We start from the raw sequence: 20077 nt of genomic DNA on the forward strand, positions 1-20077 counted from the left end.
ATTTTGAAAAACTTCCAAGATGGTTTATATAGAGCTATATTCCTTTTTTTTGTCCCCGCTCACCATTTCTCTGTACAATTCTCACCCCACCCCTCCTTCTTCAGTTTCTCCTCACATGTATTTTTTAAAATTTTCATCTGGTTTTTAAAAATATATATTTTAAAAAGTAACTTAAAAATACATAATTTAAAAACATTTTCATTTTCTATATTTCAATCACATCCTCTCTCTAAGACGTCCTCTACCTTTTATGCTCTTTCCCAGTCATTTTATTTTATTTTATTTTATTTAAAAAAATTTTTTAACATTTTATTTCTGAGAGAGAGAGAGAGAGACAGACAGACAGACAGCATGAGCAGGGGAGGGGCAGAGAGAGAGGGAGACACAGAATCTGAAGCAGGCTCCAGGCTCTGAGCTGTCAGCACAGAGCCTGATGTGGGGCTCAAACCCACAAACCATGAGATCATGACCTGAGCCGAAGTCGGACGCCCAACCCCTTGAGCCACCCAGGCGCCCCTCTTTCCTGGTCATTTTAGTCCCCTTTCATTTTCCTTTTCTTCCTGTCTCTAACTGCCATTGAATATATACTGGATATGGAAAAAGGATTTCCGAAGCCACAGGTTTTCCAACAAATGAAAAATGAAGTGCCTTTCTACAACAATCTTAGTCTTTTATCTTAGAGGCAAAGCTTCTTTGTTTATATATTAAGACACAGGAGTTCATTCATTCAATAGTCACAGAGTATCTACTGGATTCTAGTCACTGTTGAAAATGCTGGCATAGTGTTTAACAGTTCTTTTTTTCTCTGCTAATCCTCACAGCCAGTTTTATGAGGAAAGTCAGTTTCCCCCATTTTCTGACCATTGCCTTTTAAGTGTTGTGACCACAATTGGGCTACAGATTCCCAGTCTTTAACACTTTGCTTTAGTGTCTTCTTTAGTCCCTGCCATTGAGTAACCTGTGGTCTAGTGGAGATGAATGATGTGTAAAATGGGGAGTACCTCAATAAAATGTGTGGGATGCTGTGTGTTGCTATCATGGACAGTCGGGCAGTTTGCACACTATATAACTCAATTCACATATCCCTTAGAAATGTGCAATGCTGGGGTGCCTGGGTGGCTTAGTCGGTTAAGCATCCGACTTTCGCTTAGGTCATGATCTCGCGGTTCGTGGGTTCGAGCCCCGCGTCGGGCTCTGTGCTGACTGCCAGCTCAGAGCCTGGAGCCTGTTCCAGTCTGTGACTCCCTCTCTCTCTGACCCTCCCCTGCTCACACTGTCTCTCTCTCTCCTAGAAATAAATAAAACATTAAAAAAAAAAAAAGAAATGTGCAATGCTCTATCAGGAGACAAGAAACATACAAATAATTTTAATGGACATTTTTTTAATGTTTCTTTTTGGGAGAGAGAGAGAAAGAGATAGGGAATGAGTGGGGAACGGACAGAGAGAGGGGGAGACAGAGCATCAAAGTGGACTATGCTCTGACAGCGGAGAGCCTGATGCGAGTCTCAAACTCATGAACCCTGAGATCATGACCTGAGCTGCAGTTGGTTGCTCAACCGACTGAGCTACCCAGGCGCCCCTAAATGGGGAATATTTAATATGAGTTTTAACCTAGTAATGAGGATTAACTACTAATGGCAAATAAAGAGAATTTTAAAGTACAGAATAGCAGGTATAGGACTCTAATGTTCTGATTCCTTTCTGAAATCAGAAAGGCCTTAGGGCATGAAAAATTGTGTTAGCAACTTTGTACAAACAATTTCATTAACATCTTAAGTGCAAATCCAGACCTTGACATCGCATATACAGATTAAGAGGTGTGAACAAGAAATGGTGTATGTAAGAGATTTTACTCCCCACAAACTAACTTCTGTGTACCTGCCCATGCTATACCCCCTGGCCAGAACTTCCCGCTGGTCACAGGTGATATCCAGACACCTACTGTAGGTGAAAGGAAGCAGAGGCCAAGCTCATTGAAAATTAGCTTGATGGAGCGGCGCCTGGGGGTTTTATTCAGTTAAGCACCAGACTCGATATCGACTCAGGTCATGATCTCATGGTTGGTGGGATCGAGCTCCCTGTCAGGCTCTGTGCTATCAGTGTGGAGGAGCCCTCTTGGGGTTCTTTCTCTCCCTCTCTTTCTGCCCCTCCCCCACTTGCACATGCACACTCTCTCTCTCTGAAAATAAATACATGAACATTAAAAAAATTTTTTAAATTAGCTTGATGGTACCCTCAAGAGTTTCCAGATAGCTTGCATTGCAATGATCGTTTGTCCTCTACGTTGTATGGAACTAGATGGCTTATCTCAGAACCAGTGGACTCCATTTGTGGTTGTTCTATTTAATCCTTCCCCCTCTTCCCCCTCCCCCACCTCCTCGGGAAGACTTGGTGCTTACAGTTTAAGGATGCAAGTGACTAAAAGACATTGTAGAGGATAAGTTGACTCCCTGGATTTCGCAAGTTGAGAACTTCTGAACCTTATTCTGTCTTAGTGTAAATGCAGTCACCACAGGTTAATGGCATGACCACATCGTCCCCATGGGGGCAGGACATGGCAAACACAGGTGGATCAATCGCTCAGGTAGATTTCAAGACATGAGTCATTCTATAAGCAACTGTAATGTCTGCTGTGTGCACTTGTTTAAATGGCAGTTTTACCCTCTGGGTTCTTACTTATTTCTGTATGTACACGGAGGTTTCGCCTCCAGTGTCGCCGGACCATGGAGGCACCCCAGCCTCGAGGCTGGGAGGAACCTCAAGTGGCCAATCTGAAAACAAAACATAATACAACACAACAGGAACCATCTCTTTTCCTGCTCATTTCTTCCTGGTCATGCAGGAGGATATTCTGTAAGCACCAGTGCAGCCTGTCTTCATCCCCTAGGAAGCAGGAGTAGCGTGTACCATTGGTGATTACTTGGCTGGTTGCTCATGAGTGATGCTCCTCATGGTGGGGACACTATGGGGGGCATTGAGTCGGGCATGGGAGGCAGATCCCAGTCCCAGCCTTCTTCCTCTTTCACGTGGTCCCAGCATCACATGAGAGGGGACAGATTGCAGAAGGCCAGAAGTATGTTTGATCTCCAAAGACAAAGCAGTGTACTCTGGTGTTTGTATTTATGGAATTGCAAATTGTGACACAGGGGCGCCTGGGTGGCTCAGTCGGTTGAACATCCGACTCTGAATGTCAGCTCAGGTCATGTTCTCTGGGTTGTGGGATCGAGCCCCGTGTCGGGCTCCACGGTGACCATGGAGCCTGCCTAGGATTCTCTTTCTCTTTTCCCTCTCTCTCTTCTGCCCCTGCCCCAACTCTCTCTCTCTCAAAAAGCAAAACAAAACAAAATCCCAACTGTGGCTCAAACTAATGAGTAAAGGTGAGAATTAAGAGTATATGCCCATGCCTGTGTATACATTAGTTTTCTATGTTAGAAATACATTTGTTTTTTATTATTTATTTCTTTAAATTTTTTTTTTTTTACATTTTCATTTTGAGAGAGAGAGCATGTGTGTGAGGAAGCACAAGTAGGGAAGGGGCAGAGAGAAGTAGGGAGAGAGAGAGGATCCCAAGGAGGCTCCTCACTGTCAGCAAGGAGCTCCATGTAGAACTTGAAATCACAAACTGTGAGATGATGAGCTGAGCCAGAATCAAGAATCAGATGCTGGGGCACCTGGGTGGCTCAATCAGTTGAGCTTCCGTCTTTGGCTCAGGTCATGATCTCACAGTTCAGGGGTTTGAGCCCTGCATTGGGCTCTGTGCTGACAGCTCAGAGCCTGGAGCCTGTTTTGGATCCTGTAGTCCCAATTGTTTAATTTTTATCTCTGCCCTTCCCCTGCTCACACTCTGTCTCTCTCTCCCAAAAATAAATAAAAACATTAAGAAAATGAAAAGAAACGGATGCTTAACTGACGGAGCCACCCAGGTGCCCCTTCTGTTCTTTAAAAAATAATGATAAATGTGATTTCACATAGAAATTCTGCGAATGTTTTGTTTTTAGTAAAAGGGCAAAAGATGTATTTGATCTGAAAAGAAACCATAGTAGAAACAAGAATTCAGTGTTAGTTTTTCAGGCCAGTGATGAGATGCCAATTTTTACAGGCCTTGAGGGGACTAAGCAGTTGTCTCGTGAAGCCAAAAAAGGAGAAAACTCTGTTTGTTGCCTGTGTAGGTGAGTTTTCACTCAGGTAAACACTGCCCAAGGGAAAGGAAGGGCTTCTGGTGTGTGGCTGAAAATGGACGAGAAGTCACAGAATAGGCTCTGGACCCAGGAAAGGAAGGGTTTGTGGACTGTCTGGTAGCTTGCAGCGTGAGTCAGTAGCCACTCTTAGATTTGTTTGGATGCTCCTGCCTGCTCTTCTTCCTTTTATGATAATAAACTGTACCTATTATACTACATGATTTAATATGTTATATGTTATGTGTATACATCTATATAGACACACACATATGCACATACCAAGATGTTAAATGTTTACATGACTGACATGAAGATTAGCGACCCAACTGATCTGCATCAGGGAGCCTCTGAAGACCAGGAAGCTCTACTTAAAGTAGGGCCTGAGTTTTGTAGGCTGTGCAGAAGAGAGGGATGCATGCCTTGGTGCCATGGTTCAGATAAAGTTTTAGTTTAGTTTAGTTTTGTTTTTGTTTTTGAGAAAGAGGGAGAGGGCAAGTGGGGGACAGGGGCAGAGGGAGAGAGATAGAGAATCTTAGGCAAGGTCCACGGTCCAGTGGAGCCTGACGTGGGGCTCCATCCCATGACCCTGGGATCATGATGTGAGCTGACATCAAGAGTCAGATCTCAACAGACTGAGGCACCCTGATGCCCCTCGTGTTTTTTTAAATTGAAGTATCATGGACATGCAATATTATGTTGGTTTCAGATATATATCATAGTAATTTCAATTTATACACATTACAAAATGCTTCCCATGATTAGCGTAGTTACCATCTATCACCATCCCTATGCTGTACTGCAACCAATTTATTTTATAATTGGAAGTTTGTACCTCATTGTCCCCTTTACCTATTTTGCTCATCTCCTGACCACCTTCTTGTCTGGCAATCACCACTCTGCTTTCTGTATTTATGAGTCTGTTTCTGTGTGGTAGTTATTGTTTCTTTGTTCATTTGTTCTGTTTTTTAGATATAAGTGAAATCATATGGTATTAGTCTTCCTCTGTCTAACTCACTTTCCTTAGCATAGTACCCCCTAGGTCTCTCCAAATTGTTACAAACGGCAAAATTTCACTCTTTTATGACCAATTCCATTGTGTGTATATACGCCACATCTTCTGTATCCATTCATCTATGGATGGGCAGTTGGATTGTTTCCATGTCTTGAGTGTTGTAAATAATGCTGCAATGAACATAGGGTGCCACTATCTTTTTGAATTAGCGTTTTTATTTTCTTTAATATTTCTTTAATATGAAATTACTGGATCCTATGTTATTTCTATTTTTAATTTTTTTCAGGAAACTCTGTACTTTTTTTCACGGTGGCTGTACCAATTTACATTCCTACCAACAGCACATGAGGAACCCTCATTATTTCTTGTCTTTTTGATAGTAGCCATTCTGACAGGTGAGGTGATATCTGGTTTTGGTTTTGATTTGCATTTCCCTGATGATGAGTGATGTTGAGCATCTTTTCATGTGTCTGTTGGCTATCTGTATGTCCTCTTTGGGAAAATGTCTATTCAAGTCACCTGCCCATTTTTAAATTGGTGTGTGTGTGTGTGTGTGTGTGTGTGTGTGAGTGTTGAGTTGTGTAAGGTCTTTCTATATTTTGGATGCTCACCCTTATTGGATATGTCATTTGCAAATACCTTTTCCCTTTCAGTAGGTGGCCTTTTTTGGTTGTTGATGGTTTCTTTTGCTGTGCAAAAGCTTTTTAGTTTAATGTAGTCCCAATTGTTTAATTTTGCTTTTATTTCCATTGCCTGGGGAGACAGATCCAGAAAAATGTTGCCAAAACCAGTATTCCAGAGTTTACCACCTATTTTTTCTTTTAGGAGTTTTGTGATTTCATTTCTTATATTCAGGTCTTACCTTTGTGTGTGGTTTAACAAATTGGTCCAGTTTAATTTTTTGGCATGTAGCTGTCCTGTTTCCCATTTATTTAAGAGACTGTCCATTTATTTAAGAGACTGTCTTGGCTTCATTGCATCTCCTTCATCATAGAGTAGTCGGCCATATAAGCATGGGTTTATTTCTGGCCTCTCTATTCTGTCCCATCGATCTGTGTGTCTATTTTTTGTGCTGTACTTATAGTGTCTTGCTTAGCAGAGCTTTGTAGTATAGTTTAAACTAGGGCTTATGATACTTCCAGCTTTGTTCTTTTTTCTCAAGATTGCTTTGGGTTCCATACAAGTTTTAGTATTTTTTGTCTAGTTCTGTGAGAAATGCCATTGGTATTTCAATAGAAATTATGGTAAATCTTGCCTGTGGCAGTATATTGCTTTGGATAGTATGGACATTTAAACAGTATTAATTCTGCCTATCCATGAGCATGGTACATCTTTTTTACTTATTTCTGTTATCTTTAATTTCTTTCATCTATGTCTTACAGTTTTCAGAATCTAGGTCCTTCACCTCCTTGGTTACAGTTATTCCTAGGTATTTTTTTTTTCTTTTTGGTGCTATTGCAAATGAAATTGCTTTCTTAATTTCTTTTTCTGTTACTTCATTATCAGTATATAGAAACACAACAGATATTTGTGTATTCTGTACTCTGCATCTTTTCAGAATTTACTTATTCTAATAGCTTTTCAGTGGAGTCTTAAGGTTTTCTGCATATACTGCAATATATGTATATTCTGGGGGCGCCTGGGTGGCTTAGTCGGTTAAGCGTCCGACTTTCGCTTAGGTCATGATCTCGTGGTTCGTGGGTTCGAGCCCCGCGTCGGGCTCTGTGCTGACTGCCAGCTCAGAGCCTGGAGCCAATTTCAGAGTCTGTATCTCCCCCTCTCTCTCTGACCCTCCCCTGCTCACGCTGTCTCTCTCTCTCTCCTAGAAATAAATAAAAAAATAAAAAAATAAATATATGTATATTCTGCAGTAGCATGTCATCTGCAAATAGTGGCAGTTTTTCTTGTAGAAGTTTTAGTGTTTAACTGCTATGAATCTCATATCTGGAGTCCTTAGAGATTGTTCCCTTTTTGTGCTTCTTGCTTGGCATAGCTAGTACAATCCTATCCAGATAACTGTCAGAACAATTCTCCCAAGAGCTATTTTTCTAACACTTGTGGGTTTTGGGTTAGCCAATGTTTGGAGGAAAGTAAGGAGTAGCAAATTAAAGGGGGCAGGAAAAAGGTAAGAGTCAAAGTCAAGGGAATCTGAGGTCTTGCTGCCATGGTGTTTTAAATCCTTTTACAAAGACAATATCCATCACCGAAAGTCTTCTCATGCCCCATTGTGATTTCTTCTTTGACCTCTCACCCCACAAGGTTTTCACTGATCTAATTCTGTTACTATATATAGTTGCATTTTTGAGAATTATATGTAAACAAAATCTAACAGTATGAACTCTATTTGTCATCTTTTATCAACATAATTATTTTTATATTCGTGTTGCTGTGCATATTAATTATACTTCATACCCTTTTATAACTGAATGGCATTCTCTTGTATGGTTATATTGCAGTTTGCTCCTTTACCTGTTGATGCACTTCTGGGTTGTTTCTGGTTTTTGTTGGTATTTTATTCTAAGTTTTGAAGTGCAGTGGTGAAAGTCCTTCATTTTTGTTCTTTCTCAAGTCCTTCTGTCTACTGTAAGTCCTCTGCATTTCCATATGAATTTTAGAATCATCTTTCCAATATCAACAAAAAAACCTGCTGGGATTTTGATTGGGATTGTGTTGAGTCTGTAAATTAATTTGAGCAAAACTGACATCTTTTTAAATTTTTTTAAATATTTTTATTTATTTCTAGGAGAGAGAGAGAGAGAGACAGCGTGAGCAGGGGAGGGTCAGAGAGAGAGGGAGTCACAGACTGAAACAGGCTCCAGGCTCTGAGCTGGCAGTCAGCACAGAGGCCGACACGGGACTCGAACCCACGAACCGCGAGGTCATGACCTAAGCCAAAGTCGGACGCTTAACCGACTAAGCCACCCAGACGCCCCTGAGCAAAACTGACATCTTAACATTATAGGGTCCTTTGATTCATGGACATATATTTCTCCATTTGTTGAGGCCTCATTTAATTTCCCTTAGCAGTGTTTTGTAGTTTTCAATGTATAGGTCTTGCACATAATTTGTCAGATTACATCCTATGAATATTATGGATTTTGATGCAATTTTAAATTGCATTAAAATTTTTTCAATTTCCAAGTATTCATTGGTAGTATAGTAAAATACAGTTTATTTTTAAATATTGAAATTGTATCTTTTCATCATGCTAAACTCACTTGCTAGTTCTTCTAGATTATTTTATAGATTCCATTGGATTTTCTACATAAACAATCATGTTGTTTGTGAATAATGACAGTTTTCCTTCTTCCTACCTCTTGTTTGCTTCTGAAACTTACAAGTGAAAAAGCAGTGGCAGTCACCTCAATTTTCTTTTAACCATATCACCTTTATTTCCTTACTTACAGCTTCACGAGTAAACCAATCTAAAAGCAACCCAGAAACAAAACTGAATGGTCAGTCGCATCCATCCCCTGAAGGACAGTGGCAACTTTTAGTCTCTATTCTCTCCTGTATTTTCTCTCACTTTGTCATTCTTTGCTGCCTTACAGGTAATTTCTTCAGAAGTAACTTCTAGTTTAGCAATTCTCATTTCACCTGTGTCTAATCTGTGGTTTAACCCACCCACAGAATTTTTTTAAATTCCTTAGTTTATTCTCTGAGACCTTTTAATATGTATTTTTCCTTATAAATATTTTTATTCCATTTAATTTATGTAAACATTTTATATATTTATTTTGTATTGCATACCTGATCATTCCTAGGGCTCTAATTTTGCTGGCAGTTGTTTCTGTTGATTCTCACCCATGACAGCTTGAGTAATTATATATTTTTGGATTCTGAATCTGTGTTCTGTGGTGTGTTATCTTTGGGGATCTTTTGAGTTTGGGTTGATTACATTTCTCTGTAGAGTCGATCTGGGTTTGCTTCTATTTGGTGCCCTGGATAGCTACCAATCTTGGAGTTCTTTTAAGTTAACGTCTTTCTTATTTTTCCCTAAGTCACTTCTGTGGTACAAGTTCAAATCATACACCCATGTGAGGGCATGTCTAGGATTAAGAGTGCTCCCCTCCTGAGCTCAGACTAAGACAGACATATTTTCTTATTATCTCCATTTGCTAGCCAGCCAATTTTATTATTATTTTTTGTTCCATTCTTCCACTGAATCTGTTGCTGTAACTAACACGACTTGGACTTTATGGAGGGGGTCTCTGTACCAACTTATACTTTGCCTTCCTGGCTCCTGTGTGGCTGTCAGAGGCAAGGCTCTTGGTTACCATGATTGACAAAGATACATAGGTTGGCTCTAGCTAATACTTACCACCTCCTTTACAATATCTTCTTCCCCTTTGCTCCCAAACTTTTCCTTATTTTCATTCAAGCTTAGCTCTATATTTTAATGGATGAAAACTATATCATTCAGAATTTCTGTGTTTTCTGATTTTATATTTGGAGGGATTTTACTTTTTATGCTACCTAGAAAGACTTTAGGTTTTGTTTTTGTTTGTTTGTTTTCCCCCTATTTGGCATTCAGCTTGACATTGGAATGCTTGTCAGGTCCATAAGGCAGATGGCCATAGGTCATAATCATGAGGTACTGAAAGGTATGACTGGGAATTCTATCTCATGGGGAGTGGTTGACAATAGTGTTCTCATTTATTTTGTTGCTTCTGGTGTGCTGTGGAGTATGAAGTCACTCCTCAGTCTGATGGCTCCAGTTCAAAGGTGAAAGTCAAGGTGTGAGTAAATGTCCATTGCATCTTCAGTGTGTCCAGTGCATCTCTAGTGGGAGTGCTCAAGTTTGAGGAAAATGAGGAACCGATGGAAACAGATCAGAACGCAAAAGAGGAAGAGAAAATGCAAGTGGACCAAGTGGAACCCCATGCTGAAGAGCAGCAGCAGCAGCAGCACACACCAGCAGAAAATAAGGCAGAATCTGAAGAAATGGAGACCTCTCAAGCTGGATCAAAAGACAGAAAGATGGACCAACCACCCCAAGCCAAGAAGGCAAAAGTAAAGACCAGTACTGTGGACCTGCCCATTGAGAATCAGCTGTTGTGGCAGATAGACCGAGAGATGCTCAACTTGTACATTGAAAATGAGGGTAAGGTGATCATGCAGGATAAACTGGAGAAGGAGAGGAATGATGCCAAGAACACTGTGGAAGAGTATGTGTACGAGATGAGGGACAAGCTTAGCGGCGAGTACGAGAAGTTTGTGAGTGAGGCTGATCGAAACAGTTTTACCTTGAAATTAGAAGATACTGAAAATTGGTTGTATGAGGATGGAGAAGACCAGCCAAAGCAAGTTTATGTTGATAAATTGGCAGAATTAAAAAATCTAGGTCACCCTATTAAGATGCGATTCCAGGAATCTGAAGAAAGACCAAAATTATTTGAAGAACTAGGGAAACAAATCCAACAGTATATGAAAGTAATCAACTCTTTCAAAAACAAGGAGGACCAGTATGACAATTTGGATGCTGCAGACATGATGAAGGTGGAGAAGAGCACGAATGAAGCCATGGAGTGGATGAATAACAGACTGAATCTGCAGAACAAGCAGAGTCTGACTGTGGATCCCGTTGTCAAGGCAAGAGAGATTGAAGCTAAAATTAAGGAGCTGATAAGTACCTGTGGGCCTGTAGTTTCAAAGCCAAAGCCCAGAGTGGAACCTCCAAAAGAGGAGCAAGAAGCCGCTGAGCAGAATGGGCCGGTGGGCAGGCAAGGGGACGGCCCTAGTGATGGCCCAGGCCCTCAGGCTGCAGAGCAGGGCACAGGCACAGCTGCGCCTTCGGGTTCCGACAAGAAGCTTCCTGCAATGGACATTGATTGATTCCAACCGTTGTTTCTATTAAAATAGACTGTTATAAAACACACACACACACACACACACACACACACACACCACATATGCGTGTGGTTATATGCACTTATGATTTATATTATCTTGTTTAAATTAACACCCACAAAATGAACATATGGCTTTAAAAGATTCCTTCGAATAAGCTGTGGATCAAGACAGTCTTACAGGGCAGGCATGTGGAAACAGCAAGGGAAAGGCAGAGCTAATGCTCTTGTTCCTAGGATAAGATTAGCCTCAGTTTTAATCTACCTGACATTAAGGCCACTTCTTATTTCCTCCCTCCCTTTTCCTTTCTTTTCTTTGTTTTATTTTATTTTTTAATGTTTTTATTTTTATCTTTGAGAGAGAGGAAGAGACAGAGCATGAGTGGAGGAGGGGCAGAGAGAGAGGGAGACACAGAATCTGAAGCAGGCTCCAGGCTCTGAGCTGTCAGCACAGAGCCTGGCGTGGAGCTTGAACCCACAAACCGTGAGATCATGACCTGAGCCATGGTCAGGTGCTTAACTGACTGAGCCACCCAGGCACCCCTTGTCCCTTTGATTTTCTGTAAACGTATGGTCTAGTATAATTGCCAGGTCTCTGAATCTCTTTTCAGTCTGGCTTTCCCATGTACTCATATTAGCAGTGATGTAGTGAATGTATGTGGGATACACGTGGGTTAGACTTCCTAGGTTTAAATTCTGGCTCCATACTTTCCTTCCTAACTCTAAGACTTTAGCAAATTCCTTAGCTCTAGTGCCTTGGTTTTAATCACCTAGGTGTACCTCACAGCCTCTTGTGAGGATGAATGACTATGTACAGAGTGCTTATGATGCCTGGCATGTAGCAGGTTTAGAAAGACTGACCTCCTGCCCCATCTTTCTGTCACAGAGCAGTTATGAAGTACAGATGAGAATGTGTATGTAGAACTGCATCCTAAAGGGAGAACCAGTGCCACAAAACAAAGGATCATGTGGGTAATTCCCTAAACCAGGTGCCTTTCTCTAGAATCTATCAGGTTGACAGAAGAGAGAGGAATTTGGTTAGCAGGAAAATGTTTAGGAAGGTTCTGATCTAGTAGAATTAAGTGAAAAGTAGAAATTGTGTTATTCTAATGTGTTATTCTAATATTCATCTAACTATCAATAGTGCTACTGTTTAAGGTATTAGAACAAATGTCTCATTTGCCAAGAAACTTGGAGGGACTAGTTACTAGAAAATGCTCTAAACTGTTAGCTCCCAATTGAATATTTAAACCTTGAAAAAATACAGAAACAAACATTTGAATGTTGCTCCTGAACTTCATTCAGAATTCTTTCTGTCAGCCATTTTTTTTAATAGTTTATTGTCAAATTAGTTTCCACATAACACTCAGTGCTCATCCCCACAAGGGTCCTCCTCCATGCCCATCCCCNTTCAGATCTTTTCTGTGTGATGTATGGGCGCGAGTGCAAGTACGGAGCTCCTTACTTCTCCGCCATCTTGCCCCCTCCCTGTCAGCCATTTTTTAAAAGTAGGCTCCACGTCCAAAAAATGGGGCTTGAACTAATGACCCAAAGATGACAAGTTGCATGTTCTACTGACTGAGCCAGCCAGATGCCCTTCTGTCAGCCAGTTTTTAAAAAGATGTAAACTATGGTAGAAAACACACAACATAAACTTTACATGCCTTACTTAACCATTTTTAAGTGTACAGTTCAGGACTCTTAAGTATGTTCTCACTGTTGCGCAACCAATCTCCAGAACTTTCATCTTGGAAATTGAAACTCTATGCCCATTAAACAACAGCTCCCCATTTCTTTCTTCCTTAGCCTCTGGCAACCACCATTCTCCTTTCTGTTTGTGTGATCTTTTGGCCAGTTCTTTAAAACCGCAGGCTGTCTTTGGGTAGACTCAGTGCCAAAGAAAGAAAATGCCTTTCTGAAGCATTTATTTCATGATTGTGTGGAATTAATTATCTCAGGGAACTTAGGAGAATCATCAATGATCACAAAGTTATGGCGAGGGCATTGGTGACTAGCCAAGGAAAGAATGTATGTTTTCATTTAGAATTGAGTTAGCTCTTAGAGGACAGTTAAAAGCTGTTTAAAAAATTGACAGTTTCCTCTTGTGTGTTTCTTTACTTGAGAACATTGACACTGGATCTCTTGTTTGAAAGTTTGGTGACTACTAGCTGCTGGAACTCAAAATTCAAGACCTGGACTGAGAGCCTTACTTGAGGGAATGCTTCAGGATTTTCACTGTCTTTAGTGGCTATGACCTTGGGATTTCTTTTTGTCTCAAAGCCAAACAACATCACTTTTGGGGGATAGTGACTTGCCACTTGGGGTATTTTAAGAATCATGGTGGTCTAAAATTTCTTCCATTACATAACTTTTAAAAAGATTTTTAAAATGTTTTTATTTACTTTTGAGAGTTGGAGAGAGAGAGAGAGAGAGAAAGAGAGAGAGAGAGAGAGAATGACTGATGAGGGCAGAGGCAAAGAGATAGGGAGAGAGAGAATCCCAAGCATTGACAGTACAGAGCCCAAAACAGGGCTCGAACCTCTGAACTGTGAGATCATGACCTGAGCTGAAATCCAGAGTCAGACCCTTAACTGACTGAGTCACCCAGGTGCCCCACATAATTTAATTTTGAACATTTTTCAATGTCAAGAAATTGCAGAGCCAAGCAAGGGTAGATTGGTATATATTATAGTATCTGGTACCTAGGAAGTATCCAGTGAATATTTGTTATGAATAATTATATGACAGCAAATGACTCCCTAAAATTTCTTGTTATATTCAAGGTACATGGTAGGCCAGAGAGCCACTGGAAGTATCTGATCCTAAGATAAATGAGAAATTATCCTATTGAGATTAAGTATTAATATTACATTATATCATGCATCATACCTGTACCTGTATCATTCACATGACAATCCATGTGGGGAGTGTAAATATTTAAATGTAATACTGATTTACATCTTTACTGAAATATGAAAAATAGATTTGGTGATTATGCTATTGAGATGGAATCCAGATTACAACTGCATATTTCTATTTTCAGCTTCCAGGAATGAAGTAGGTGGTAAACTTTGCCTTGTTATCCAATAAAAGAGTCAGTCAGAGGCAATTGCATTTTCCTTGTGTGCCTGACACTGACCATTGTGTGATCTGGGGACAAACATCCTAGCATCCCTGTGCTTTCCTTTCTTCTCCTTGAGGGAAGAAAGGGGGATTACAGTGTCTTTTCTGAGTGTGTCTCAGAGAAAAGAGTGGATATTTGTTTCACATTTCAGTCTAAGGACAAACATTCTCCCTTCACTAGCTGCCAGCTGAATGAATTTGTCTCTTTTTGAAATTTATTTATTTATTAGTACCTTTTTGAGAGAGAGAGAGAGACAGACAGACAGACAGACAGACAGACAGACAGAACAGAAAGAACAGGCTCCGCACTGTCAGCATGGAGCCTGATGCGGGGCTCGAACTCACGAACTGTGAGAGTAGGATCTGGGCCAAAACCAAGAGTCTCATGCTTAACTGACTGAGCCACCCAGGCACCCCTGGAACTTGTCTTTTCTTAAAGAGGCAGGCCTTCTGTGGGGTGTATTGCCATGTAGTGATGAAGGCCTATCTGTAGCATTTCCTTTGACAAAGTTAGACCCATTCAGCTCCTGGTCTGATTTTGTTGCCCATTTCATGTGATTCTGGGCCTCCACCTCTTTCCTTGATGGAGCTACTCTGCCCAGGGGGCACCTCAGAGAGACAAGATGTTCTCTTCATCACCCACCACACGCACCGTCTGTAGCCAGGCTGCCAATGGAGACACAGCTGACTTCTTCTGAGAGTCTTTCTGTTGTTGAAAAAGATCATCATCTATGGTCTTTGATACAATACAAAAGAGAAAGAAAACAAAAGCAAGGGACTTTTAATTATGGAGGATTATTCCCAGGACGAGATTCTGCCCGTAAGCTCAAAGGAAGAGATTTGATTAAAGTAATGCCACATTTTCTTTCAAAATTTATCTGAGTTTTGTTTTTCTTACCAGTTACTATCTATATCTCCTGATAAAACAGTGAGGCTGCTTTGTTTAGGGGAAGGAGAGGAGAGAAGGGTAGACTCTGAATAAAACGACAACTGGCTTGAGTTATCAGACTTTGGGCAAGTTTCCTGGCTTGTCCTGTGTGTGAAGGTGTGAGTTTGGGGGTAAGAAAGGAGGTACGGTGTTTCTTCTCTCTGCACAGGTTGCCATTGGCTCTTGGAGTTTGGCCATTTGTAGCTGGGTGACCTTAAGTGACTGTGTTCTCCAGTCCTCAGTTTCCTCTTCTTTAGAATGGGAGTAGTAGGAGCATCTTCCTCCTTGATTGTTGGTAGCAAGACTGGATGAGGCACTGGATAAAGGATTTCATTCTGTGATGGTCACAGAAGAAATGCTCAATTATCTGTCTTAGTTTTTATCCATTATACTTTTTATTTTATTTAAAAAATATTTGTTTATTTGTTTTGAAAGAGAGAGCCCATGCTAGTGGGGGAGGACAGAAAGAAGGAGGGAGAAAGAATACCAAGCAGGCTCCCTGCTGCCAGCACAGAGCCCAACGGAGGACTTGATCTCATGAACCATGAGATCATGACTTGAGCTGAAATTGAGAGTCAGACACTCAACCAGCTGAGCCATCCAGGAGCCCCATATTACATTATACTTTTTAACCACCTTCAGAAGGCCTCAGACTTAGCTCTTCCCTCTTTTTGGCTTGGGTCTCCTCTCTCCCAAGAAGGCATTCAGTGAATCCTGAGCATGGAGCATGTAGATGATGATGATGTAAGGGAACCATTTGGAGAAAATCTCCACAATATGGCATACAGGCCAGTGGGGCACTTGTGAAGGCTCCAAATACTAAGGTCTGTGGCCGGCAGATGCTCAGCCTCATTCCCTTCTTCCATCAGTGTCCTGGGGAAGATACGATTATTTTCCCACTTTAGAGAAGAGAAGGCTTGCTTGAGGTCACCCAGTTAGAAGGGGGAAGAACTGTGTAACTGCCACGCCCACGCAGCTCTGCAAAGTGGGGAAGATATTCTTTCCTCTCTTCCTCACTCGCACTCTGGCCAGGCCTGTGATTGCTCGGGAGGACCTGGAGTCACAAGTCACCTCATGGCATCTCATGGTATTTGGTTTCTCCAGCTGTGCTATGAGAATGGTGTTGAATAGGAATGAGAATGATATAAAACATTTCTCAGGAGTTTTTGCAAAAACAGTGGTCAAGAGGTGCCTGGGTGGCTCAGTTGGTTAAGCATCCAACTTCAGCTCAGGTCATGATCTCACAGTTTATGAGTTCAAGCCCTGCATCAGGCTCTGTGCTAACAGCTCAGAGCCTGGAGCCTGCCTCAGATTCTATGTCTCCCTCTCTCTCTGCCCCTATCTCACACTCTTTCTCTCTCAAAAATAAACATTAAAAAATAATTTAAAAATACCAGTGGTCAGTACTGATCTCTGTGAAGACTAACCAGTCACTTGGAGGAAATGGCCTCTGGAGTCTATTTTCCTCAGTTTTTTAAACTCAGGTTTTTGTTCTCTGGGCTCATTGACTTTTTCTTGTTGTTTGGATTTTTAAAATATTCAGGCAAAAGTTTGGAAATGTGTAGCAAGTTTTTTTGTTTTTTTAGATTCAAAATTGCCATTACAGTGTGGTTGAAACTATTTCTGATCTCTTCAAACCCTGATAAGTTTGGGATATGAATCTCAGGGAAACAGGTTCTTCTGAAAGATATCTGTTTTTTTATTTGTCTGTTTGTTTTTAAAAAGCTCTATGCCCAACATGGGGCTTGAACTCATGACTCTGAGGTCAAGGGTCACATGTTCTACCGGTGGAGCCAGCCAGGCATCCCATGAGGTCTGTGTTTTTTGAAAAAAAATAAAGAAGAAAAGTATGGGTTAAGTTCTTGCTTTGGGCTGAGTCTGTGAGGTTTGTCACATTCTTTGCTCTGTTTTATTTCTAAGATACTTCTCTAGTCACTAAATGCACATTCTGGAAAGGGCTAGGACTGCAAGGGACCGAACTTGGAGCCCTCCCTGCCTTGTCTGCACTTAGTGTGTTGGAGTGCTCCATTAATGTGATGAACACCTGAATGACTCTCTCCTTTTTCACACATTAGAAAATGTTGTGAGGATGCTGTATCCAATGCCAGAGAACATCTCCATTAATCAATCAACCAACCAACAGAAAACACTATTTTCTTTCTTTTTTTCAATTAATTTATTTTTTAATTTACATCCAAGTTAGTTACCATATAGTACAACAATGGTTTCAGGAGTAGATTCCTTAATTCCCCTTACTCATTTAGTCCATCCTCCCTCCCACAGCCTTCCATAACCCTGTTTGTTCTCTATATTTAAGAATCTTTCATGTTGGGGCGCCTGGGTGGCTTAGTCGGTTAAGCGTCCGACTTTCCGACTTTCATTTAGGTCATGATCTCGCGGTTTGTGGGTTCGAGCCCCGCGTCGGGCTCTGTGCTGACTGCCAGCTCGGAGCCTGGAGCCTGTTTCAGTCTGTGACTCCCTCTCTCTCTGACCCTCCCCTGCTCACTCTGTCTCTCTCTCCTAGAAATAAATAAAACATTTAAAAAAAAAAAAAAGAATCTTTCATGTTTTGTCCCCCTCCCTCTTTTTATATTTTTGCTTCCTTTCCCTTATGTTCATCTGTCTTATCTCTTAAATTTCTTATATGAATGAAGTGATATGATATTTGTGTTTCTCTGGTTGACTAATTTTGCTTAGCAGAATACCCTCTAGTTCCATCCATGTAGTTGCAAATGGCAAGATTTCATTCTTTTTGATTGCTGAGTAATACTCCATTCTATATAAATATACCACATCTTCTTTATCCATTCAACTGCCACTGGATTTTTGGGCTCTTTCCATGTTTTGGCTGTTGTTGATAGTGCTTCTATAAACATTGGGGTGCATGTGCCCCTTCAAAACAGCACACCTGTATCCCTTGGATAAATACTTAGTAGTGGAATTGCTGGATCATAGGGTAGTTCTAATTTTAATTTTTTTGCGGAGCCTCCATACTGTTTTCCAGAATAGCTGCACTAGTTTGCATTCCCACCAGCAGTGCAAAAGAGATTCTCTTTCTCCATGTCCTTGCCAACATCTGTTGTTGCCTGTGTTGTTAATGTTAGTCATTCTGACAGGTGTGAGGTGGTATCTCAGTGTGGTTTTGATTTGTATTTCCCTGATGATGAGTGATGTTGAGCATTTTTCATGAGAAAACACTATTTTCTTAAAGGCAGAGGAAGCTCCAGAACATCTACATAGAAGCGATTTGGAGGAGGCATGCTGATTGGAAGGGAGGGCTTCAGGACAGATCTTAAAACTCTTGGCACAGCAAGCCCAGAATTTTTGTTTTTGTTGTGTTTGTTTGGAATTGCTTTGGAGGTGCTGATAGAGATAATATAGAGAGAAGATACATCCCTTTGAATCACTTTTGGGTGCCATGATTATATGTAAGCTTCTGGAGAAGGGTTCCCAGAGGCAGATAAGACAGATACGGAAATGTCTTCATTTAACTTAATTTGAATCACTTAATTTGACCATCCTGTATGAGTCTGTGGCATGTAAAGATGACCAACCATTAGTCAGCAGCAAACATGATAGCAGGGAAACTCCAAAAGGAATGAGCTGTCCCCTGCAATTTGAGTCAGTTGTAATAGGTTAGTAAGGTTTTTTGCTTTGGTGTTTTGTTTTTGTTTTTGTTTTTTTTGTAAAGCAGTAAAAGGTTCTGGCTGACCCTTGGAGAAAAAGACTTTTGACCTAAAAGCTGAAAGGGCTGTCAAACATGATAAGACTAGCTATAATCACCGAGTGCCAATGGCTTTTTGGACAATGCTTCACTCCATCCAGTCAAGTAGGTTATTAACTGTTATGTGCTGTTATTAACTCCACAATCTGGAGGAGCAAATAGAGGCTTGTATGTGCTACGTCATTTGCCCAGAGTCACACAAGGATTGAACCCTGGGACCCTAGGCCTATCTGGTTCTTGAGTTGCTTTGAGAGACTGCTCACATTGGGAAGGCCACATCCCCAAGGAGCAGTCTCCTCAGTGGGTGGGGCTGGAGGCTGGACTGTGTGAGTGAGAGGGCTGTGGGCTACTCCCAAGCACTTTGTTTTTCAGATTTTGATACACTCTCTACAACTGTTTTATTTTTCTGTCCTCTTAATCCCAAGATGGATCTTTAAGAGCACAATCAAGGGAAAATGCAAGGTAACATCAGCCTCCGTTAGCCCTGTCAGTGATGGGAAAAACCATTTGAATAAGTGGTTTCCCAACTTTGAAGTGCAAAAAAAAAAAAAACAAAACAATCACTAGGGAGCATATTTTAAAATGCAGATTCTTATTTTCTCTTTACAGAGAGTCTGATTTTGTAGGCACAGGGCCAACAATCTGGATTCTTAAGATCACCCAGGTGATTCTAATGCCCTAGAACCAGCACAACCCATTGGCAGTGCCCCTTAATTGCCGGCCAAGAGGAACCTGCTTCTGATATGTTCCTCCTGATAAACATATGATATGGCTTCCTCCTGGTTGGGATGGCAATCCTGACCTCCAAAGGGGTAATACTGTCTCAGTAGTAGTGCACTTTTGAGTTGTTGAGAGTATGCTGTTATGTGTCTCTTCTGAACTCCAGGTTCTACAAGCCATTTGCCAGAATGATTTAGGATTATTCATTTCTTGCTTAGGTTAAAAGAAAAAAAAAGAAAATGCTCAAAGATAAATAGACTTCCCTTTGTTTCCCAGCCAAAAATACAGACCCAAATAAAAATCCTTCTGAATGTCTAGAGATTTCTTTGTTTAGTATGATGAGTACCAAGATGGGCTCGAGTGTTCTGTCTCCAGCTATATAAGGTTTGCATTAACTAAAGAGATTTACCAGTTGGTTGGAAGGTCCTATACCTCTGAAAATCAGAGAAGAAACCCTCCGAAGGTAGTCCAACCCCGTGCAAGGGATTCTAAAAAATAGTCTCTGGTCCCAGGATGACTTTTTTGGTTCTTCTTTTTGTAGT

At 41.0% G+C, this 20077-nt stretch overlaps 1 pseudogene; it reads left to right on the forward strand.

Annotated features, from left to right (window-relative positions):
- The window catches only part of LOC144216877 (heat shock 70 kDa protein 4 pseudogene), a 13191-nt pseudogene extending 2153 nt beyond the window's left edge, over positions 1 to 11038 (forward strand).
- Positions 11039 to 20077: the final 9039 nt, after the last annotated feature.

The sequence above is a fragment of the Crocuta crocuta genome, unplaced genomic scaffold (assembly GCF_008692635.1).
Source record: "Crocuta crocuta isolate KB4526 unplaced genomic scaffold, BGI_CrCroc_1.0 scaffold218, whole genome shotgun sequence".
In the NCBI taxonomy this organism is placed as follows: domain Eukaryota; kingdom Metazoa; phylum Chordata; class Mammalia; order Carnivora; family Hyaenidae; genus Crocuta; species Crocuta crocuta.